Raw genomic sequence first — 25,853 nt, forward strand, 5'->3', positions numbered from 1 at the left:
AATGACATAATATTAGTGACATAGTGACTCTAGGTATGGAACAAAATGTGTTAAATAGAAGAGAAAGCTCCATGACATCCCAAGAGAACTTTGTAATTGTTTCGTCCTCCTTTAAATATAAAATTATTTTTCAAAACAATCCCAAAAATAACTGAAAATTATTGAAATATATTTTTAAAATATTATATTTTCATAATAAGTCCCAGAAACCATTTTGGGAACAATTGCCAACCAAATGTATTTTCATATTTTTTTTATTCTACAAAACAAAGAAAAGCTCTCAAACATAGTTTTAATCCTTATAAATTTTTTTTCATTCATTCTTATCCATCTTCATCATATTTTGAAAAAAAAAAAATCCCGTGAATGAGTATAGGGTTATGAATTTTCGAAGAGGGCATGTGACCTGGAAAAATCAAATTTCTCACAAATTCTCTAATAATTTCAACTCCATGACTCTTTAGTGTCTTTCATCCAATTGCAGTGAATATTTTATTTTTTTATTTTTTTTCATTTCAGGTGTATGATCCGATGTGAAAACAAAGTTGATGTTGTACATTTAGAATCATTACAAGGTCAGGCTTAAGTCGTTCCAAGGCTAGGTGAAGTCCTAAGAGATTGAGTTGGACTTAAAGTGTCACACTTGACCAGCAACCACTTGTGTTGATTGGTCAACTCACACATTTAAATGAATTTCCACAATCATTTGGATGATTCTTAGGCTCAACAATTTAATATTATTAATTATTAATTATTATTATTAAATTTTAAGGTAACAAAATTTTTTAAGATAAAAAAAACGATTACTTTTTCAAAATAAGTTTCTAACCGTTTTTATATCTTATATAAAAGTTATTTGTTATAAAATATAATAATTTATCGAAATATCAAAACTTATAAATAATCTTCATATTGATATAAATTTCTTTGTAAACTCTTAAATAAAGAAGAAACTTAATAATAAAATAATAGTTTATTTTTTCTAAGTATTCCTAATTATTTTCACCTTTTTCTTCTTTTAATTCTTTTATTTTACAACATTACTATAATTATTTATTATTTAAAATTTGATGCAAATGTAAAACAAACTAAAAAAATTATTATAATAACCTTTAACTCAACATAACCTTATCTAATCTGAACTTGATCTTATACAACTCAATCAACCAATTAGAGTCTAACTTGAACTTGATTACATTTTATAGAAGGTTCTCACATTTGTTATGTAAATTGTCTTCTTGTCAACTATTCTCCCACTTCGGATCATCATCGCAGGAGCATTATGAAATTGTTCAAAGACTAAACTAACTTTACAACATTATAAATAACTTCAGGATACTATAGGAATTCAAGGATGATTTGGAAAAAAATTGTTAAAAAAAATAATTTTTTTTTAATATTTAGATAATGTGAAAAAAAGAAGGGAAAAAGCTAATAAAAAAAAGATAGGGAAATGCATTTTAAGGATTTAATTTTCTTTTAATTAGTAACTTTTCAAATAAGGAAAAGTGTTTATATTTTTTCTTTTTATTTTTCTTTTTTCTCTATTTTTTCCCCGCATACTTTCCAAGAACTAAAATATCAATAAATTATGATTTTCTCTTAACCTATGTTGACACTCTTCAAGAGTAAGAGAATTGATAAAAAAAATTTTATTATTATTATTATTATTATTTATTATTATTATTATTAAAAGCCTGTAATTTTTGAGTTGAGGTGCTTATTTACACATTTAAACTTAAAAGGTTTACTCGGAAACTGTCTTAAAAATAATGGTCATTTTGGTCATGTTTTCTAAAAATAGATTTTAAACACAATTTTTAAGTTAAAAAACAAAAAAACAGTTTTTAAAAACAAGTTTAAGAAAACATAAATAAATGGACTTATGTTTTCTTTTTGTTTTACAAATCTAGTGAAAAAAAGCTACCATTTGTTCTTTAAAAATTATTTTATATTTTACCTTATTTTTAAAAATTATTTCTAAAAAACAACGGTCAAATAGTGTTAGAAATTTTTAAAAATAATTTTTTGTTTTTAAAAATAGAAAACTGTTTTCACATGGTCACACAGACTCTAAATTTTTATTTATTTTTTGGAATAGAAAACAATATTATAACTTACAAAACAAGTGGAAAACATGATGATTTTTTAAAACACATTTGAAGTAATTTCATTTTTTTTTTATGAAGAGTTTTACCAAACACTTGAAATATGAAAAATAAACTTTTAATGATAACATATATTCATAGTATTTTATGGAGAATAAATCGAGAAATTTTTTTTTGATATATATTTGAATTAAAAATAAAAAAAAAATTGAAAAATGATTTTAAGAGTATTTTGAAAATGTTACCACACAGGTAGAAGATATTGCTAGATTCCTTCAAGTAGCCTGGATTGCAACTTGGGCTCTTAGAGGAGCTGCGGTTAGATTTTAAAGACTGTGGTTGTAGTCGGACAAAAGCCCAAGCCCAATATGTGTTCGTGAGCCCAATATTGGTCCATGACATGCGCACTTAACTATTTATCATTTTATTGTGATGTTATGGTCTAAGCAAAAAAAAAAAAAAAAAATCAATAACCAGAAATTTAACCTCTTAAAAATAAAGGAGAAAAAAAATAGTATATTACATGCAATAAGAAGAAATTTAACTCCCTTTAATGTTAAAAGTGGTTAATAATTAACTAATTTGAAAAAAAAAATTAGAAAAAAAAACCTGGAATTTTATAAATTAGTTTTATTTTCATCAATTTAAAAATATTTTAAAATATATATATATTTTCATAAGTCATATAATTATTTATTGAACGACTCTTTTATTTGTTATGTTAATAACATCAATTAACAAATAGACACTTAGATTAAATGTTTAATTGTAAAGAACTCATCTCTTTTTTAGTTGATTTTTCATTTTTTTTTGGACCATGAGAACTGATTTAGGATTTTTTTTTTTCTCTCCAAAAACAAACATCCCAATGAATATTGAATCACAATAAAATAAAAATTTTAAAAATTAAAAATACAATTAAAATTAAAATAGTTAAAAATTAAATATAATTAAAACCAAAAAACTTTTAAATTAAAAAAATAAAATAAAATATTGACACTTATATTTCTCTTTCTTGGTATCTATATTTTTTAGTAACGTATTTTATGGAAAGTCAACATTTTATTTTTATACTTTGAGCTTTTAAGTTTTTTTAAATTTTTTATTTTATTGTTAATGTCATCCAATAGAAATTTTATTCAATTTTATTAAAAAAATAGAGGGATTTATATAATATAAAATATAAAATCATTATTAACTAAATAATTAGAAATAATTTTATTTATCACTCGAGAGTCTTATAAAATTTTCATAATGATTTGTATCTCATATTATATAATAAAAAATTATAACATATATATATAAAAGATACTTTTATTAACTTAAAATGATAAATTAATTTTTTAATTTTTATTTAATATTATCAAGTAAAGAGTTATTTTAGGAATTAATTATTTGATTTATGAAAAAATGTATGTATTTTAAAATATTTTTAAGTTGACGAAGATAAAACCAATTTATAAAATTTAAGGTTCTTTTATATATATATATATTAAAATTAATGAGGCAAAACCAACTTTCTCCTCTTTTGTACCATATATAAATAATTTTATCAAACATTCCCCATTTCTTCTTCTTTTGTATCAAAGGTGTTAGCTTTTCATATCTTAAAAAATTAAAGAGACAAAATTTGAATAGAGATGTTACAATCGAAATAATTCTATTCCGAGTGAACTTCTATTAAGTCCTTAATTCCTATTTTAATTAGTTTCTAATTTTATTTAATTTCAAAAGGAAATAACGAACCACTAGGATTTGTAGTTTTTATAATAGCTTATACAAATAGGGGGATGAACCGGGAAAAGGCAATAATGAATTATTCTTAATGAAAAAAATTGTTCCCTCAATCCTCTCAAATTTGCATCTTCTTCTGGGGTCATGGAAGAGGAGAGATCTTAAAAAGAAGTTTAAATGAGTCTATTTATCAATGTTTTGGAAAAGAGTTCAACAAAAAAATCTGAAAATAATATAATATATATATATATATTATTTGAATAGGTTTTGAGCCGGGGCGGCCCATAACCCGGTTCAAGCCCACATAAGCAGCCCAATAAAAGGTCCTTTCCCCGGTTCTTTCCTCCATTTTTTCTCTATGGGTTTCGTGAACGGAGCAGAAGACGTGAGAAAACCCTAACCCTAACCCACCAACAAATTCCTCTAAGGTACGATTTTTTTAAAAATCCAAATTCAACCTCGAATTCTCATATCTTCTCTTGTTTTCAATTTCTGATTCTCAGTTTCATTCATTTTGGTCTGTAATCTATCCTTGTATGTTGCAAAAACCAAAAGAACGGGCGGTGGTTTGAGAAACCTATTTGAGCTGTGGGCATTGAAAAAGAGCTGGGGCAGCTGAATAATGGCTGTGGAAGCTTGTGTTAATCCGAAAATGTTTAATAACGAGGTAGACGACGATGATGATGACGAGAGGCCATTAGTTTTCAAAAGGAGTAGTAACAGTTCAGCTTCAAATAATAATTCCAGGCTTAAAATTCAATCCATTTCGGGTTCAAAACGGCCTGATGATGCCCATTCCAATGGGCAAAAGAAGGACAAGGGAATGGCCCCGCCCATGCCTGCCAAGGGATCGGGGCGGGTGACGGGGTCAGTTAAGACGCCGCCGCAGCAGGTGGGCAGGGGGGTAGTGGTGGGTAATTCAAAAGTGGAGGCGCAAAATAAAAAGGCTGAATTGGATAGCGATTCTGAGGATGATAAACCACTTAGTGTTAGGCTTTCTTCTGGGTTGCCAAAGGGGAAGGGGAGCTCTAACAATGTCGGTTTGGGAAGAGGGGGGGTTGGTGGTGTCAAGAAGGAAGAGGATGATGATGACGATGATAAAATTCCATTGTCATCGAAGTTCCAACTGAAATCGGATGAGAAGAAGCCTCTGCCTTTGAAAGTTAATCAAAATGGTGGAACTGATAAGAGGGATAAGTCTCCCACAGTCCTAAATAAGAAGAGACCTCTAGATGGGGTTAATTCTTCTTTGGGTCAGTCTTCGCTGGTTAAAAAGCCAAAGATTTCTGGTCAATCTGCACAGCCATTCAAAGTTACGCATGCAACTGCAAAAGCAGAACCGAAGGTGGAAGATGATGACGATGACGATATGCCTATTTCCCAGAGAATGAAGAAATCAGGAGCTAGCTCAGGCAACAAACCAGTGCCAGCAAAGCAAAAGGTAACAAAAGTTGTTTCTTCTACTTCGTTTAAGAAAACCAAAGACATTAAGTCCAAGAAGATGGAGAAAAATTCGAAATACTCTAAGTCGACAAAAGTGCCACCTAGCTCTGGTGAAGGGCAGAAGTGGACTACCTTGGTTCATAATGGTGTCATTTTTCCGCCTCCGTACAAGCCTCATGGGGTGAAGATGCTCTACAAGGGGAAACCAGTTGACTTGACTCCTGAACAAGAGGAGGTGAGTGTATCTCTCCCTGTGATGTAAATATGAATTCTATCTATGTGTGAACAACACTTGTTTTACATACGCCATCTTTGGTATTCAGGTTGCCACAATGTTTGCTGTGATGTTAGACACGGACTACATGCAAAAAGAGAAATTCAAGGAGAATTTCATGGCTGATTGGAGAAAAATACTTGGAAAGAACCATGTGATTCAGAGACTGGATGATTGTGATTTCACTCCTATATACGAATGGCATCAGGAGGAAAAGGAAAAGAAAAAACAAATGAGTACTGAAGTAAGTTGGTAGCCTTCATTTGCAATAAGATATGGAATAGGATAAGTATTGTGAACCTGATAAATTGATTATGGAACTGAGCAAGTACCAAGAATTAATATTTTAGAAATTGCTTCCAAAATTCACTTCTCCTATTTTGGAATAATTGTTGTCAACAAGGTGTGCCATAAAGCAAAGATGTTTGATTGACCAATAAACTTGACACTCAAGGCTCAATCATAACCATTCAGTTTCCCTACTCTGTGCAACATTTATGTGCTCAATGTGAGTGATTTTTCCAGTTGATTAGGAGCTTTTGGTGAAGCATTATATATTTTTTGTTTTACTATATTCTTTTATGACCTTAACAGCCAATTTGGAGTTTTTGTTTAAGCATTATTTAGGATACTAAACCTATTTTCTATTTAGTTCTTTGGACTTCAATTGCTTTGTTGGTGTTGTTTATTTATTTTTTATTTTTTTTATTTTTTTATTTTTTATTTTTATTTTCTGATAGGAAATCAGCTTTGTTGTCAATTCTATTCACCTAAAATATGCCACATTATAACAGTTGTATAACTTGTATTACCAATTAGGTTTAATTTGGATATCTTTTTTAAGGGTTTGAGTGGTGGTGTAGGTCATCAAGGTGAGATAGAATGTTTGAATATTAGGATATGGAAATATACAATTGCTATTTTTTTTTATTAAAAACAGTGCTCTCCTTGTTGAATTCAGTAGAATGTTTGAATATCCTTCATTTATTATTAATTTTGTCAACGTGCTTCTGTGTAAGAGCCACTGGTATCTGTTGATAAATTGACTGTTAGTATGTCTGCATAAACTCAATATGCCAATTTATATACATATATCAAGGTATATGCCAAATTAGATAATCTTATTTAAACAAGATATTTTGTAGATATTTTCTGTTCTCAAACTCATTAGAGTTTCTGTTTATGCAGGAGAAGAAGACCTTAAAAGAAGAGAAATTGAAACTAGAGGAGAAATATATGTGGGCTATTGTTGATGGTGTCAAAGAGAAGGTTACCTCTTTAACTTTAATTTATGCACTTGTATAATGGGCTTGGGGATTGTTATACCTTGCTCTGAGTGCTTTGATTAATCTTGCATTATGATAATTGTTATACATAGCATATGTTTTGGCTGGTGCTGATGGATTATTGGAATTCCGGATGCCAAATGAGTATAGATGTTCAGATGATTTGCTTAGATCAATATCCATACCCATTATTTGAGAGCCTTCAGTAATTGTAGTATATTCCATTCCCCACTGTGTATTGTAGAATGAAGATGTGTTGAAAGTATTAGGTCCAATTTTAAAATACATGGACAAGAATGCTAATCTAGATAACACCTTGATGAACTCCTTTATGTTTGATTGGAAGTCATCTTGTTTGATTTGCTAGCTTTGAATATGAACAGTGGATGCTCTTTGTCGTGTGGTGCAAAGTGACATTGTTCTTGTGATTTCATCCTATCATTTTCATGGTGGAAGTGTCATTAGTATGTTTAAACCAAGTCTTAGTAAACAAATACAATGCTATGTAACTAGTACTTACCAAATTGATATGGTCTATGATTTTTCTTTCTTTTTTCTGTTTACATTCCTATATTCTAGGTTCACCTACATGTGTATTTATTGGCTTTTATAATATGGTAAATGTAGTATGTCATGCATTCATTCACTTTTTTTTTTTTTTCACGAAATTTCTAATTGTTATTTCAATTTCAGGTTGGAAACTTTAGAGTTGAACCCCCTGGGTTGTTCCGAGGCCGTGGGGAGCATCCAAAGGTTATAGCGACATCTTCCTACTGACAATACAGTACTCAATTGGAATATTTTATATGGGAGGATATATCTGAAAGCATTTGCACTATTTCTAAAGTTATTCATTTTTAATTTTCCGTTGATTGTCTATATCTGTGGTGTCAGATGGGAAAGCTGAAAAGACGGATTCATCCTAGTGACATTACTATTAATATTGGAAAGAACTCTCCAATTCCTGAATGTCCTATACCTGGTGAAAGGTTTTGTGCTTGAGAATCTCTTTGGGGAGGGGGGGAAAGCATTTATCATTTAAGATGTTTTGAAGGACAAGGGGCTACTTTCTATGGAATGTTGTAACTAAATAGTTATATTTGGCAGCTGGAAAGAAGTAAAGCACGACAATACTGTTACATGGTTAGCTTTCTGGAATGATCCAATCAACCCAAAGGAATTCAAGTACGTATTTTTGGCGGCTAGCAGTTCCTTGAAGGGTCAAAGTGACAAGGAGAAATATGAGAAAGCAAGGAAACTAAAGGTGGCTTATATGCAATTTCCTATAAGCTTGTGCATTTAATTATTTATAATTGTGGCTTCTCATTAGATTTTATTTTGTGTGCAGAACTATATAAAAGACATCAGAGCAACATACACTAAGGATTTTGTAAGTAAAGATATTACAAAGCGGCAGATAGCAGTTGCTACCTATCTTATTGATAAACTAGCTCTAAGGGCAGGCAACGAGAAGGTATACTGTTTTTGGATTTATTTTATTTTATTTTATTTTATATTTCCCCTAATGTTCTTTTACTAATGAATAAATTTTTGACCTTTGCTAAGAATAGTTGCAAAATGATTTAGTACTTTGAACTTGGAGAAAGCATTTCGAAAATCTTACATTTAGGGTTTATCAACTTTATCTTTCATAGAAAGGTTGTGTTAGATAGGTAGCCGATGGAAAACCTGTAAATAAACTTTACACATGATAGACATTTGTTTGTGGTCTCAGAGGAGACAAAATGAGATAAGGGTTTCATCAAGTTCAATTCATACATATAATTATGCTATTTTTATTATATATTTATTTATTTTTATTTTTCAACATGGAATCCTTAAATTTTACATTTTTTTTCCTTAAAAAAAAAAGGATTTTACAATATGGATTTTATTATCCAAGAGAAAAATAACAAAGCTTAGTAGTCAAAATAAAAGTATTGTATTTTGGAAAGAGAGAGGTAAATGGGCAATTTTTTTTTTTTTTTTGGAAAGATACTTAAGACCATGTTTGGTTTTCAAAAAGTACTAAGAAAAGAAAAAAAAAATACTAAGGAAAATGATTTTTTTATGTTTAGTTTTAGTAGGGAAAATACAAAAGAAAATCAAACATAATTAAAATTAGTTATAAATTTATAAATTCTTAAATTGTTTAATCTTTATATAGAAGAGGAAAAATAAGTGAAATGAGTTTGAAGTAGTATATAAAAATATGGTAAGGTTTCCTGATGGGAGAGAGAGAGCGAGAGTGTTAGTGAGTGCGAAGAGAGAAAATCGATCGGGGTCTCGGAAGAGTTTGAAGGGGCGTAGTTTCGGAGTGGAATCAAAGGTGTTTGAGATCGAAGTAGAGGAGAAGAAAGGAAGACCGCGAGCTATTATTGTGGAGAGAAAGAGAGGAATCTCTTCTTGGGTCAGGTTGGGATCGGCGAGTCTAGGGTTCCTTCTAGAAAGCCTGATTCAGTGCATCAAAGAAGTGATAATTGGAAGATGGGAAAGGGGTTGAAAGAAAATGGGAGATCTTACTCCCTGGTGCGAGATGAGAATGGGGGGGCTTTCTCCGGTTAGGTGTTGTGGATCTGGAGAAGAAGCGTTACAGTATCTTCATCCCGAAAGGTAGAGGAGAAAGGGGAGGTTGGCTTACCATGGCGGAGATGTTACGGAGTTTGGGAATAGTCACCAGAAGGAGGGAAAGAAGGCAGAACAAGACGCGGTGAAGATGCCGAGGGACAGAGGTAGAAATCTAGTCAGGGTGGAGGTAGGAGAGAAGGAATGTAGCAGAAATTTGAAAAAATTGGATCATTGCCTCGTTGGATATTGGAACCCTAGTTCAGCGAGAGGAGAAGACTTAGAAAAATTGGGGAGCCTAATGGCAAAAACTTGGGGGCTAAAAGGCAAGCTAGGATTGGCAAAGATGGAAAAGGGTAAGGTGCTGTTGGAATTTGAATTGATCGCTGAAGCTAAGCGAGTGCTCAACTATGGGAAGATTTCGTCTGGAGGGTTGCTTTTGCGTTTGGAGAGCTGGAGCCCTAAGACAGGGTGCTTGGTTGAAGGAGAGAAAAGAAGTGAGGCTTGGGTAAGAATCGTGGGGTTATCAGTCTTCTTATGGGATCCGATCATTTTGAGAAGGGTGGGGGAGGAATACGGTTGCTTTTTAGCAATCGATTCCTAGACGGAGAATTTGGAGGAATTACAGTGGGCTAGAATTCCGGTGAAGACGAACGACGAAGACCTACCTCACGTGCTGGAGATTTGGATCGACGAGGTATGCTACTCCTTGGTTCTATGGTGGGAGATTAGGTCGTCATTGAGGAAGATTCCGTTCGACAGTTGAGGGAAGGCAAACAACTCAAGAGATGAGGTTGGGGGTGACGTTAATGCACGCGCTGGCCAACGCGTGGTGGAAGAGGAGGGCGACGCAAGGCTCGAGGTTCTGTAGCAGCCGGCCGAAGGGACGTGGGGGCAGGCGAGTGGGTCGGGGCGAAATTTGGACCCAAGTCAAAATGGGTTGGTGGCCCGGCCCCCTAAAGGTCTTAAGCTGTTGAGTGGGCCTTCTAAGTCAAGCCCAGTAGTGGATCCAAGAAATCTTAAGTTGGCAGGTGGGCTCTCTAAGTTAGGCCCAGTAGCGAATTTAAATTCAAAAGGGGCTACAGTGGCTGAAGATGGGCCAACATCGCTAAAGGGATTTTGGTGGGCTGGTGAAGAGGAGAACAACAAGGCTATTGGGATTGATGACTTGGATGGGGACCCAGGCCCATCTCAGCTTCCGCTAGTGGATAGTGCCCAGAATGATTTGGCCCATTCTCCGGCCTGGTCTGGCCCAAGCAATTGGAGTAACTCAGAATCAGAGTTTATTAAAATTTGGGTGATGGAAGGTTTGAGAAAGCAGCTAGCAGAAGAACAACAAACAGTGGAGAGGTCGAAGACCGATCATGCCTTAATTGAAGAAGCTATGAGGTATGGGAATGTTTTTGCTTCTTGGGGAAAAAGGGTTTCTGGGCCCTCTCCATCTCTTTCTTTTCCTTTTGGTCGGACTCCATTGGGGGAGTATTACGACTATTCGGTGGCAGTTAGTGAGGCAGTCCAGGGGGAGATACCGTTGCGTATGGTCACTGGATTTGGGATTACAGAGGGTGCACCCACGACATGTTGGGATTTGATAGAGGTGAATAATGGTAGAAATAAAGAAAGAAAAGTGGAGTTGTGTTCAGCTCAATGTGAGCCACAGGAAGATAGGGATTGGGAGGAGAATAGTTGGGAGGAAAGCAGCCTGGCAAGTTTCAACAATTTCCTGGGCTTCTCGACAGAGGGGTGGAGAAGGACATTCTAGTTTTTTTTTTATTAAAATCAGAAAAAGAAGGGAGAGAATTCATAGTAAAGGTTTATTGGAGAAATCAAAATTTGAAAGGGAGCTAAAGAGATTAGAGTGCTCAATTAACTATGAGGGAGGGAAAAAGCAAAAATGCTCCATGCAGGGAAGAGGGTGTTAGATCACAAAAGTCTAATGAAGATCAGATTGTTGAGTTGGAATGTGCATGGAGCAAATGACAGCTCCAAAAGGAAGTTAATAAAGGCTCTCAGAAGAAATCAGAGGGTGGATTTATTTGGTCTTCAGGAGACGAAAATTCATGCAATGACTGAGGGTGTGGTGAGGAATTTGGGCACTAGGAGATTTTTAGATTGGGAGGCCTTGGATGCTTCTGGCTCAGCGGGAGGAATTTTGATCTGTTGGGATAAAAGGACATTGGAAGTACTAGCTTTGGAGGTAGGTCAATTTTTAGTCTCTTGTAGGTTCAAAAATGTGGAATATGGGTTTGTCTGGATGTTCATAGGAGTATATGGTCCGTTCACTAGAGAGGAAAGGGAATGCCTATGGGAAGAGCTAGGGGCGATCAGAGGAATTTGGGAAGACCCCTGGTGTTTAGGGGGTGATTTCAATATCATTCTATTTCAAAGGGAATGAAGTAGGTAGGGGAGGTTAACAACAGCGACGAGAAGATTTGCCTAGATTGTTGATGAGTTAGGGCTAGTAGACTTACCTTTGCAAGGGGGATTGCTCACTTGGAATGGGGGATAGAATAATCAGCCTTGGGCTAGATTGGAAAGATTTCTAGTGACTCAAAATTGGCTTGACCAGTTCAGTGGAGTCCTTCAGAGCAGGCTGCCTAGACCTACTTCAGATCATTTCCCTATTTTGCTAGAGGGTGGTGGGTTAAGAAGAGGACCTTCCCCTTTTAGATTTGAAAATATGTGGCTCAAAGTAGAAGGTTTCAAGGATCTCCTACGGAGCTGGTGGCAGGGGACTGTTGTAAGAGGCAGTGCTAGTTTTAAACTGGTTGCTAAGCTGAAAGAGGTAAAACAAAAAAATCAGATTTTGGAATAGGGACGTTTTTGGAAGGCTGGAATTAAACAAAAATTCAGCTTTTCAACAAGTGGAGTTTTGGGATTTGGTGGAAAGTGAGAGGAGTTTGTCAGAAAAGGAAACAAAGATAAAAAAGGAAGCAAAGGAAAATTATAAAAAGTGGGTTCTATTGGAAGAAATTCATTGGAGACAACTTTCAAGGGAAATATGGTTAAAGGAAGGGGATAAGAACACAGGTTTCTTTCACCGGATGGCAAATGCCCACCGTAGAAATAACTCTTTGGATAAAATTAAGATAAATGGGGTGTGGCTGACTGAGGAGCAAGATGTGAGGGAAAGGGTAGCTAATGCTTTTCATCAGTTGTTATTAGAAAATTCAGAATGGAAAGCTGATATTGAGGGGCTGCAACTCAATCATCTAAGTACCCAAGAAGTTGAGAGTTTGGAACTACCTTTCTCTGAGGAAGAAATCAGTTTTGCTTTGATGGAAATGAATGATGATAAAGCCCCAGGCCCGGATGGATTCACAGTGGCTTTTTGGCAAACTTGTTCGGACTTTGTGAATGAGGAGATCTTGGAATTGTTTAAGGAATTTTATGATCAAAGTTTCTTTGTCAAAAGCCTAAATACTACTTTTCTGGTGCTAATCCCAAAGAAAGGAGGGGCTGAGGACCTTAGGGATTTCCGACCTATAAGATTGTTAGGGGGACTATATGAATTGTTGGCTAAGGTGTTGGCAAACAGGCTTAAGAAGGTGATAGGAAAAGTGGTTTCGTTGGATCAAAATGCATTTGTGATGAGTAGACAGATCTTGGATGCTTCTCTAATAGCAAATGAGGTGATTGATTCTTGGTAAAAAAGAAAAGAGAAAGGGCTAATCTGTAAATTGGATATATGAAAAAACTTATGACAACATCAATTGGCACTTTCTAATGAGGGTTATGCAAAAGATGGGCTTTGGGTCTAAGTGGATGGGATGGATGTGGAGATGCATTTCAACAGTTAAGTTTTCTGTCTTGGTTAATGGGGTGTTGACAGGGTTCTTTTCGAGTTCCAAGGGGCTGCGTCAAGGAGACCCCTTATCTCCTTACCTCTTTGTTATGGGAATGGAAGTGTTGAGTGTTCTCATAACAAGGGCTATTGATGGGGGCTTTCTCTTAGGGTGCAGAATTCGGGGAAGAGGAAGGACGGAAATGAATATTTCTCATTTGCTTTTTGCTGATGATACAGTTGTTTTCTATGAGGCAAAGAAAGAGCATCTAACTTATTTGAACTGGACTTTGTTTTGGTTTGAAGCTGCGTCTGGCTTAAGAATCAACTTGGATAAAAGTGAAATCTTTCCAGTTGGTGAGGTGGAAGAGGTTGAGGAATTGGCGGTGGAGTTAGGGTGTAGGGTGGGGTCTTTGTCCTCTTCTTACTTGGGCCTACTCTTAGGGGCTCATCATAATTCTCTTTTTGTGTGGGATGGGGTGGAAGAGAGAGTGCGGAGGAGATTAGTGCTTTGGAAAAGACAATGTATTTCCAAAGGCGGAAGAATCACTCTCATAAAGAGCATGATGGCTAGTATGCCCCTCTACCAGATGTCTCTCTTTCGAATGCCCAAGGTAGTTGCAAGAAGACTAGAAAATTTACAAAGAGATTTTCTATGGGGAGGGGGAAATTTGGAGAGAAAAGTTCACTTAGTTAAATGGGAGGTGGTGTGTGCGAATAAGGAGAAGGGTGGACTAGGCATAAGGAAGCTAGCTCTTTTGAACAAGGCCTTGCTTGGAAAATGGACATGGAGATTTGCCTGTGAAAAGGAAAACCTTTGGAAGAAGGTGATTTTGGTGAAGTATGGGCAAGAGGGCCTGGGTTGGAGGACAAATGAGGCTAATGGGACGTTTGGAGTGGGGGTTTGGAAGGAGATTTTGAAGGAAACAAACTGGGGCTGGGAAAATATAGAGTTCAAAGTTGGTAATGGCACTAAAATAAGATTCTAGACTGATCATTGGTGTGGCATTGCAGCGCTGTCTTAAAGCTTGCCCCAATTATATGCTTTGGCTGTCCATAGGAATGCAACGGTGGATGAAGTGTGGGATTCGTTTTTTGGTCAGGGAGGATGAAATCTAAGATTCATTAGAGCTTTTAATGATTGAGAGCTAGATTTGGGAGGAGACTTGTTAACTATTTTGAGGGGCTACAGGCTAACTTTAGAGGAGGATTCAGTTACTTGGAAGGGTGGGGGAAATGGAAAGTTTGGTGTTAAGGAAGCGTACAATCTGCTGTTTGCTCCCAATGACATTTCCTTCTCGAAGAATTGCATTTGGGTGGATAGAGGCCCTAACCAAAGTTGCCTTTTTTGCTTGGGAGGCTACGTGGGGGAAGGTTTTTACCCTAGATAGACTCCAAAAAAGAGGGTGGCAGCTCCCAAATCGTTGTTTTTTGTGCGGCTGTGAAGAAGAAATTGTAAATCATATTTTTTTACACTGTATAGTGGACAGAGTCCTTAGGGAGATTGTCCTTGCCTTGTTTGGCATTCAGTGGGTGTTCCCTGAAATAGTAAAAGAGATGTTATCTAGTTGGAGGGGCCCTTTTGTGGGCAAAAAAAGGAAAAAGATCTGGAAATCCATTCCGTTGTGTAATTTTTGGACGGTTTGAAAGGAAAGAAATAGATTAGCTTTTAGGGGGGGGGGGGCTCTTTAGCAATACAGAAACTCAAAAATTCTTTTGTTTGTAATTTGTGGAGTTAGGCTAGTGTGTATATTGGAGAGGAGTCCTCATCTCTTATAGGTTTTTTGGAGTGGTTAGCTTTCACTTAAGGGTTGGTGAGGTTTTTTTGTTTCATAGCTTACTCTTAGAGGTTTAGGCTACCTTGTATACATCTTGTATGCTTTGTGGCTGTTTGCCTTTTGATAATATACTTCAGGTTTATTTATAAAAAATAAATAAATAATAATAATAATAATAATAATTTATTGATTTTATTTTATTTTATTTTTAATTTTTCTTCACTTTTTATTTCCTTTTACTTTTCTTCCTTTTTATTTTCTTTCCCTCGCATTTTCCTTCAAAATTTTCGGGAACCAAACATAGCCTAAGGGAAATTTATTTTAATTTCAAAGATGTTGGATGTGCATTGTCAAAGATTCTTCTGTGTGATGTGCCTCCCAAATGTACAAATGAGTCAAAGAGGCGTACAAATGAGTCAAGGAAGCTTAACTTCTGAATGTTCTTTCAATCTGCATTCTCAACAATAATCAACCATCAACAAAACAGATCCTTTGTGATCTTGGCACAATCAAAGGACTCTGCAAAAGGAAAATCCCAAAGCTCCTGGGGTACCAAACAGTAAGCAAAGAGAAGGTTTACTTACTCAGCCATCCTTTTGCATGTTGTACACCTCCTTGAGATTGCTATCTTTTACATCCACTGTTCAGCATTTACCACTAATCCTGGTCTGCATGAGAAAGCCACTTTTGAGGGATAGTAAACTGCTCAAATCGTTCCCGTGAGTCGAGACTTCACTTAATTAAGGATGTCCATCTTCCACACCCTGCAACTTGTAGAACACCTTTACTACCGACAACCTGTTGGACCCTTCTGAATTGAAGTTTTCTTTTCAACCCTACTAAGCATTGGGAGCATATCCTTTTGAAGAACTGCAAAACGACCTTCAACTTTCAGTCTTGGAATGCTTTTTAAGAGTATAGGGATCCAATTGCAGCCTATCAATCCCACACGCACAAAGTTCCTAAATTTCTGATTCATCATAAGAACAGCTCTATAAATTCCTCCTCTAATGTAATGCCAGTTCATCATACACACATGTGCATGCATTCTCACGGATATGTGTGTAGATAAGGAAAAGAAAACTATTAAATTGTTTTTTTAGTTTTTTAATAGCTTCCATTAGAAAACTATTATCATGTCAAATCTAATGGAAGCTGTTCTCAACACCTTTCTCCTATTTTTGTTACAAATTTGTTGTGCCCACTACGTAGCAGCCTCCTCATTGATCTGGAGGAATCACTTCATTCCAAAGTACAAGTACGCTGCCCAAAGATCCTGACCTACTGGCTAATGGCCACAAGAGTAATTAAAGGTTCCCTTTTATATAAAATAAAAAATAAAAAAAAATAAAAGAAAAGAAAAAGAAAATTAAAAATAGTAATAATAAAGTGATTGACTTCCTCCTTGTCCCTCTTGCATGTGCAGCACCCATTAACTAGGATTTTCTCAGTCATCATTAGGCCCAAATTTACTTTGATGCTGCCATTGTCAATATCTCTTTCAGGGTCCATTGATACAACATTGAAGTATAATTTTATTTTGGATGTCCTCCATCCATTATCATCTTTGAATCTCTATCAACTACTTGACCATATAAATGATATCCTGCTTCTTGTAATAGAAATATCTGGTAAACTTAGGAGCATAGTGTTCTCCATCCACTAAGCATTTGCAATGTTCTGTTAATGTGATGTCTCCTGTTTTCAGCGATCTTTTCTAGGTGTTGGAATCTCCGTCAACAGCCTATTTCTGTGCCAAACATCATGCTAGGATCTTCTCTGTGCCCCTCAATACACTAAAGAAATGAACATTGAGAAGTTATCCTGCACTTGCCTTGTACACTTCCAGAGCTCCTTCTCATGTGGAACTGGCACTTCCCCTCCTAAGTACCACTGTCTCTTCTCCCTGTATCTCCATTCCACCCCCTCCTTAATAGGCTATTCTTTTCCAATGCCTCATTTAGAAAACCATACAGTGGTTTGGTTCCTTAGGTTCAGCTTCAATAGGTGATGTTATAGGTTTGAATTGTTTGATAACCCTATATCAGCACTCATGGAACTATCAACTAAGACAGGTGGCAAAACCTTGTCAATGGTAGCTTTCCTATAAACATGGGAGAAGTTTGTACTGGGTTTTGGGCAATGGCCTGTTTTAGTAGTAAGGAGTCTTAACAAAACAGTGAAAAAGGGTTTAAATTCCTTGTTTTCCATTCATCTTTCTACATTGATGTCCTATGTTTAATGAAAAAATTTGATGCCAATTCTAACTACCTTGATCCAAGTTGTGCAGTTCTTTTGTCCTCTTATCATCCTTTGAGCAACTTAAAGTTGAATCAAAATCAGTCCCTTGTTAAAGGCACAAGGAACAAAATAGTGTATAAATATAAAGAAAAAATATTAGTGGTAGTTACAACTAGGCATTGGAAAAAGTAGGTTGAATGGATTGGAAAAATGAGTTATCAAGCTTTCTTCATATAATGGTTGCCTTTCTGCAGGATGATGATGAGGCGGATACTGTTGGTTGCTGTACCTTGAAAGTAGAAAATGTAATACCTGAACCGCCAAATTCCTTGCAGGTATGATTGATTTGTCTCTCTCTGATAGCAATGTTTTCAAATGTTGATTCTGTTAGATTTATTTATTGCAAAAACAAAACCAATTTTCACAATTTCTATGAAGTTGAAAACAAAACCAAATTTGGTATGGAAGTTCTGTTTGACTTTGTGAAACTTCAGCTGCTCTGAAAGTAGGAGTACATTGACAATTCCAGATTGTTTCTCATTCTAACTTGTTTTAACTAATGGCAAATGAACTCCTGCTCTGATAATCCAGTTTGATTTCCTCGGTAAAGATTCAATTAGATATGAAAAGACAGTTGAAGTTGAGCTTCCTGTATACAAGGCAATTGAACAGTTCCGAGTGGGTGAGTAAATGACCCTTTGTATCACAACATATGTTTTCAATTTCATGAACCAGCCCATAAATATTTTTTATTTTGTCATATTTTCTTCTTCAGGGAAAAGTGGTAGTGATGATCTTTTTGACAAGCTGGATACCAGTAAACTAAATGCTCATCTAAAGGAACTAATGCCGGGCCTCACAGCAAAGGTTTTCCGTACATATAATGCATCTATCACATTGGATGAGATGGTAAGATGAATCTGGTACTTGTGTGTTCCTTATAATTTACAAAGACCACTTAAAATCTACATTTGGCCAATTTTCAATGATAGTATTCAATATGGTCCTCTTTTGACCTGAAATCACACTTTGCTACAATTTTTTCAATTATAGTTCTTTGCTTCATTATCATACATCTGGGAATGATGGTTCATATTTTAGAGGAGTGTTGTAACTTGGATCACAGTTTATGAGAATCGGAATTGACTTAGTTCAGTCTTGAAGTGCAGTTGCATACTAGCAATTCTAACTTAATCCCTGTTAATATTAATTTGTATAATATTGGTGACCACTTTTTGTTAGCCTATCAGAATATAAAGGAACATTCATTCCCAAGTAGCCTATCAAAATAAATAAATAAGTGAATAAATAAAAGTAAATAAATAAATAAATAAATAAAAGAATTTAAATCACTCTATTAGATGAAATTTTTTTCACATTAGGTTTAGGTTTATCTTTGAGGCATTAAAAATAGTTGATGGTCGTTTGCTCCCGTTTTTGTTTCTTAGACATTACAAGAATTTCCTTTTTCTTATGGGTTTATTCTTTTGTAGGATGTTTTTATTCAATTTCTTGCTAATGTTTATTTTGTTCGAATTTGTTTTGGCTGATGACAGTTGAATAAAGACACCAAGGAAGGAGATGTTGCACAGAAAGTCATAGTTTATCAGCATGCAAACAAGGAGGTAAAGACATTTCATTGCTGGTAACATTCAGCATCAATTTTGAGTTCCTTTATGATGACTTGAAGTTAATATTGTATGACTTATTGTAGGTTGCTATCATTTGTAACCATCAACGGACTATCTCGAAGTCTCATACAGCACAAATGACAAGGTTGACTGAGAAGATAGATGAAATGAAGGTAATTACGATTTTTAGAATCTTAGAAGTAATGCTGGGGCCTTACAAGGGTACACAATGTGATGAGATGGGAGGGGAGCTCTTACTTCATAATTCATCGATGTGCATCGGTTTCTGCTGATGCGAAGGAGCATTTTCATAGTCCAAGTCTATCATTGGAGAATTGGGAACTTCTCTGGACCTTCTTAGCTGTGGAGTCCTTTCAAAAACCAGAAATTTCAGAGCAGTTTGTCTGCTTCCCTAACTCTCACATTCATTTTTCTTGAACTGATTCTCTTCTTGTATGTAGGGTGTTCTTAATGGGCTGAAAACAGATTTAGCTAGAGCCAAGAAGGGGAAGCCCCTTTGAAGGATGCTGATGGGAAGCGAAGGAACCTGACCCCTGAAGCGTAATACAAACGTGTCCTTTTTTTGCACATAATAATCTTGGGTTGATATGCTATTTTTTGTGGCTGACTAATTTAGAACATACAGATTAGAGAGGAAGATAGCTCAAACAAATGCAAAGATTGAGAAAATGGAGCGGGACAAGGATACGAAGAGGATCTAAAAACTGTTGCATTGGGTACCTCAAAGATCAACTACCTTGACCCCAGGATCTCGGTTGCATGGTGTAAACGACAAGAAGTTCCCATTGAGAAGGTGAATAGCTTTTGCAATTATTTTTAATACGATACAGTTCATCTATTTCTTCACCAGTGAATCCTCAATTTCTTCCTTAATGTTTCCTATCTTGTGCAGATATTCAATAAGTCTCTCCTGGCAAAATTTGCCTGGGCAATGGACGTTCCTCCGGATTTCAGATTCTGATATTTGCAAATTATGCTCACCCAACACCCCCCTCCCCCTCCTTTCCATTGAAAGATAAACACAATTTTTTTTTCTCTGTGTTTTACCTGCGGAATATTAATGTTGTATGCTAACTCTGGGGTGAGTTGCCCCCTTTCTTATCTTTTCAAAGTGGTAAGAGGCTGCGACAAGAATCGTCTGCTTAGACCCTTTTTCTTTTCTTTTATAAACATTTTCAATTATATCTTACTAACAATTTAAAATATTTGAGTACATTGAGAACACTTGGAAGACAGTAAATTTATTTCATTCTTCTGAAAAATGTATTGTTGGTCTGTTAAGAGTCTTTGCATTATTCTTTGGCCTTACAGGTTGGGGGTGTGGAAGATATTACTTGAAACTTTGTTATGTTAAATGGTTGGTTGAAAGGCCCCCTTTCCAAGGCATTTCACAAAACTTAGGTAGGAATTGTCTGTGTTTTGAGTCAATATTACATTTTGTTATTGCAATTTGTCAATTTGAACATTTATTCAATTTCTGGTTTCTTTGTAAGTGCATGGCCAATTGCATTTTTTTAAAAATGTAATTAGTTTGACAGTGAAATGAAACTTATTTAGAGCTGTTTTAGAGTGATTTTGGAAGGGTTAAAAAATGTTTTTGAAAGCATTTTCCTATAAAAATTAAGTGGGTGTTTGTTTTTTTTTTAATTTTTTTATTGAAAGAATTTGCTTTTTAATTATATATTGTTTGTTTTTCTATTTTTTTAATTATTATAAAATATTTAGTTTTTTTAAAATGGAAGAAGTAATATGGGTTTATTTTATTTTATTTTGTTTTAGAGAACTGAATTTTGAGATATAACATGTAGATGCTTAACTTAAAAAATCACTTCTTTTTATATTGTACTCGTATATATTGGTTTGTTTTGGCTTCAATAGTGAGGAAAAAGTAATGATCTAGTCATATGGTTGATTTTATATTTAGAAGTTTTATTTTTAAAATGTTTTAATTAAAAAGCTAAGAACAATTTTGAATTTTTTTTTAATTAAATACAAATAATAATATTTTAATGGTAAAAAATAACCACCCTTGTAGCAGTGACCATATATAAAAATTGTAATTCTTTGAACTCAAAATATTGTATTTTTATGATTTTTATTTATTTATTTTAGTTTGAAAACTTTACTCTGAATTATGAATACAATATTCAAATTATAACCTTTTATGAAAAAAATTAATACATATGAGTTTCAGAAAATTTATATAACCTAAATATTCTAATTTACCGCTAGAATTGCCATAATTTTGTGTTTTGCTCCATTTACCCTAAGGCTTTTATGTAATTTTAAGTTTCTTCTATGAAATTTTTCCACACATTTTTGAAAGAATTTTCTTCTTAATTTTTTTCAATGGTTAGGTTAAGATCATATCCAAAATTAAATGCAGTTTTGCATACTTTTTAGAAGCATATAAATATTAAATTTGATAAGCTACAACTTTGATTTCATGGTCCATGACAAAAAAAATAACCATCATAATTTAGAGTTTACTCATAGAACATACAAATAATAATAATAATAATAATAAAACATTACACAATTTAACATTGTAGATGGTGTTTGGTAATTAGAAATTTCAAAAAGATCTTGAATGTCTGCCCAAAAATTTAGCCTAGAAGAAAAAAGAAGGAAATTAATTTCCTTATTTGAGAACAAATTGCTACGTGAATTGAGGATGCAAAATTTGCAATTAGGTAATTTATAATTCACAAATTTCTAATTGATGACTTAATTTGAGGAGAAAATTGAATCGTACAATTTTTTTAAATCAACATTAAATAAAAACAATAGGGAGAATTGTGCTTTTAAGTAAGATGAGCCTAAAAATTGATCCAACATACATCCTCATATCACCCATAATTGATGACAAGGATATGAAATAGTAATGGACAAAAATACCGATTTGACTTACCAAATCAGATATCATAAAAATTGTCCCAAATAATTAATTGTAACAACTCAAGCTAGTGGGACCCAATATTTATGAAACTCTCTTGTCTTTATTGCACCACTCTTCACATGCTAGATCTAGCATAATTCTCCCTTATTTTAACTGATGTTTGGATTTTTCATTGCATTTAAAACTTTTTTATAAATAATTGAAAATCAACATTATTTCCTATTTTTAAATTATAAATAAAAAATTAAATTAATGATGCAAAAACTATTTTGAAAAATACTTTCTAAAAATATATATATTAATTTAAATGAAAGGTTTAATACATTTTGCCCTCTCAACCTATTGCATGTTTTATTCATTGCCCCCCCTCATGTTTAAAATCCAACAACTTGCTCTCTAAGCTTCTTAAAGATCGACATTGTACCTTTTTTTTGTTGAACAGTGTTAATATGATTGAACGAAAATGTCATGTGTTGTGCACGTTACTTAATAAGTGAGGGTAAATTTGTAATTTGAAACACCAAAATACCTACAATTAACTTCTTCCTCCTTCTTTGTTCTTCCTTTAAAACCCTAAATCCCCAAACACCCACAAATTTGATATTGTTCTATTTCATGAAGCCTAATCTATAGTTTTCTCATTTTTATTTAGGTTGTTAAATTGATTCTCTTTGATATTATCTCTTTTAAGAAAGTGCAAACATCTTACTTCTGTTGCCCTTCACCAACATGGCTTCTATTGGCATTCCACTTTGCTTCGATAGTTGGAAAACCTAGTGGCAATGCAATGTTTGTTGATAAGCTCTTGAAAGAAATCAATGAAATGAAGATTAGGAATGACAAGGTTGAAAAGGTTGCCTCTCACAAATTTTGAGGGCATAACTTGAAGGTTTCTATACCTAATTCTTTTGTTCTCTTTTTTATTCCATTTTTTGTTGACTATTCTTTTGTGGTAGGAAATGAAAGCAACCATGATGGATGGAAATGGAATTGAAATAAGGCATATTATTGTAACAATTATAGGCGGTAGAAATGGTCAACCCAAATATGTAGATTTTGTGAAATCATTGTAATTGGAATCATTGGATATGATGACTCATGTTGTTACTAGTGGTCCATTTTATGCATCATTACCTAAGTTGGGCATGTGCAATATCTATGCACCAACTTGAGGGAGACAGTCAACTGTCGGTACAACTAAGTCCAACTATTGGTACAACTATGTACAACCATTTGTATAGTTGTCGAATAGTTGTGATTTATTCTACATGGTTGTTGATTATTTTGTACAGTTGGCTGTCCTGAAATAGCCTTGTGTATCCTATATAAACACCCTTAGAAATATATGAGAATATACATTTAACAATTTATCAAGTCATGAAACTATGAGATTTCTTGCAAACTATTTTGAAGATCTTGGTAATGCATTTTTTGTGTTGGGCATACAGATTCATCGAGATTGTTCTCATGGTATCCTTAGCTTAGCATGAAAGACATATATTGATAAAGTGCTTAGTAGATTTGGCATAAAGGATTGTGCACTAAGAGATACGCCCATTGCTAAGGTTGATAAATTCAATTTGCTTCAATGCCCAAGGAACGAAATTGAGAAGAAAAAGATGGAGAAGATTCCTTATGCTTCAGTAGTAAGGAGTCTTATTTATGCTCAAGTTTCTATGTGTATGGATATTGTGTATATAGTTGGTATGCTTGGCAGATATTTAAGTAACCCAGAAATGGATCATTGGAGAGCAATTAAGAGGGCTATGCGATATTTATAGAGAACAAAAGATTTCATGTTCACATATCAGAGATTTGATCATTTAGAAATCATGGGGTATTTTGACTTCGACTTTGCTGGTTGCCTTGATAGCAAAAGATCCACTTTTGGCTATGTTTTCGTGTTGGTTGGAGAAGTTGTGTCATGGAAGAGTGTCAAGCAATCACTCATAACTACTTCCACCATGGAAGCAGAATTTATAGCTTGTTATGAGGCAACGAATCAAGGAATATGACTACAAAATTTTATTACTAGAGTATGTATTGTTGATGGCATTGAAAGACTATTGAGGATAAAGTGTGATAACAAAGCTGTTGAATTGTATTATAAGAATAATAGAAGCTCATCAAAATTGAAGCATATTGGCTTAAGGTTTCTGGTTGCTATGGAAAGAGTTATGATTATTCAAGTATCCACTGAACATATTAGTACAAACTTCATGATTGTGGATCTACTCACTAAGGGTTTATCACCTAAAGTGTTCCATGAGCATGTAGCTTGTATGGGTGTAGTTCATCTTAGTGATATGCTAATATAGTGGGAGTTTGTTAGTTGATGTTCATTTGTTATTGACATGTTTTTTTTTTGTTTATCAAACTTAAGTATTGTTCTTTCTTTATTGAAACCTCTAAAATAAAATTACATTTTTTAAATTGTAGAGTTTTACATAAAGTTTGAAAGTGTGTTATTTTAACTCTTTTAAGTTATAAAGTTGGACCAGTTTGAAATAGGCATGTTAAGGGATCACATTGCATGAAATTTTCATGCTATGCATCCACACTTGATCTATGTTGTTGATTATATTGATATATGTGTCCATTGATTGGCCTAGTTACGAAATATGTAATGAAGATCGCTTTGATCCTATATTGGTATAATGGATGGACCAAATTGTTTAAAGATGTTACTTGATGAAGATAACAAATATTGAGCTCATAAAGTTGTTTAATAATGTACAAATGTAAAGTGACATGTGTGGCCAAGTGGGAGATTGTTGGGAAATTATTAAAGTGGGCTCACATATGTTGATTAATTGTAATTTATTAGATATCATTTTCGTTTAGCCCATTAAAGTAATCAAATTAGTGTTTGTTTGCTTGTTTTTTTGCTTTGCTTAGGCATCTCATTAAATATGGGCTTTAATGCATAGAGAGGACTTGATTTTATTTTATTTTTATGATGGGCCAAAAATAAAATAAAAACATAAAAAACTATAAATAGGTTAAGGTCCCTAGTCTAAACAGATTTAGAGAATATACTCATATCCCATCATTGAGTGAAATAAGGGTTTTCTCTTTGAAGAAGAAAGGTTTAGACGTGAAAGACTAAAACCTCATTTTACTGCGTCACAATGGATCCATGTACACTTCTGATTTATTTTTCTTGATGATTTAACATGATTTTGATTTTGGGTTATAACATGATCTTGTTGTTTTTAGGCTATTAATATGAGATCTTGAATGGGTTATAGGATGAGATCTAACACTTGGGTATTTCTGCGAGTAGTTTGGGTAATCCTTACAGAGAACACTTGAATCCATAAATTTATTTCATTCTCTTCAAAAAAGTCATGTTAGTCTGTTAGAGATTTTGCATGTTCTTTGGCTTATAGGTTGGAAATGTGAAAGATGCTACTTAAAGAGTTTGTTTGATCTTTATTCTAGGAATTGTTTCTATCATTTTTAATACTTAAATTTTTTTTTATCTTTCAAGTATTAGAAAAACCAAAAACACTTCTTAAAATCATTGTCAAATACACTAGAAAGCTGATAGGCTCTTGTCACGTTAAACTGGTGGAAAAACTTCTTCCTATGATACAACAATTCTTATCATTCTAAATTCTAAGTTAATTCTAGTAAAAAATGGAATTAAAGTTAAGAAATGAGCTTATTCACAGTGCATTTATGGTCAATGCTACATTTTATTATTACAATTTTTCAATTTAGACATTTAGCCAATTTTTAGTTTCTTGGAGCATTTTGGATATAATATACATGACTAATTGCATCTTTTTGAAAATGTAAGTGATTTAGTAGTAACTATTTAGAACCATCTTGAAGAGATTTTTGAAGAGTTAAAAGCCTTTTAAAATGTATGGAAGTGTTTTTAAGTATTTAAAAAAAATTAAGTGTTTAAAAAAATTTAAAGTCATTTTAAAAAATTTAGAGTATCATTTAAACTGATTTTTGAACAATGATTGGGTAGGTGATTCATTTCAAATTAACCTAATTCTAGTTTATCCAAAAGGTAAAGGAAGATAACTTTAGATTTGTATATTTTGGAACTAAGAATAATCACTTTAGTGATTG

The 25,853-nt window shown here is 33.9% G+C and overlaps 1 pseudogene; it reads left to right on the top strand.

Moving 5' to 3' along the window:
- Positions 1 to 4,195: 4,195 nt before the first annotated feature.
- LOC117908915 lies at positions 4,196 to 20,078 on the top strand (annotated as a pseudogene).
- Positions 20,079 to 25,853: the final 5,775 nt, after the last annotated feature.

This window comes from Vitis riparia, chromosome 19 (assembly GCF_004353265.1).
Source record: "Vitis riparia cultivar Riparia Gloire de Montpellier isolate 1030 chromosome 19, EGFV_Vit.rip_1.0, whole genome shotgun sequence".
Taxonomy (NCBI): Eukaryota; Viridiplantae; Streptophyta; class Magnoliopsida; order Vitales; family Vitaceae; genus Vitis; species Vitis riparia.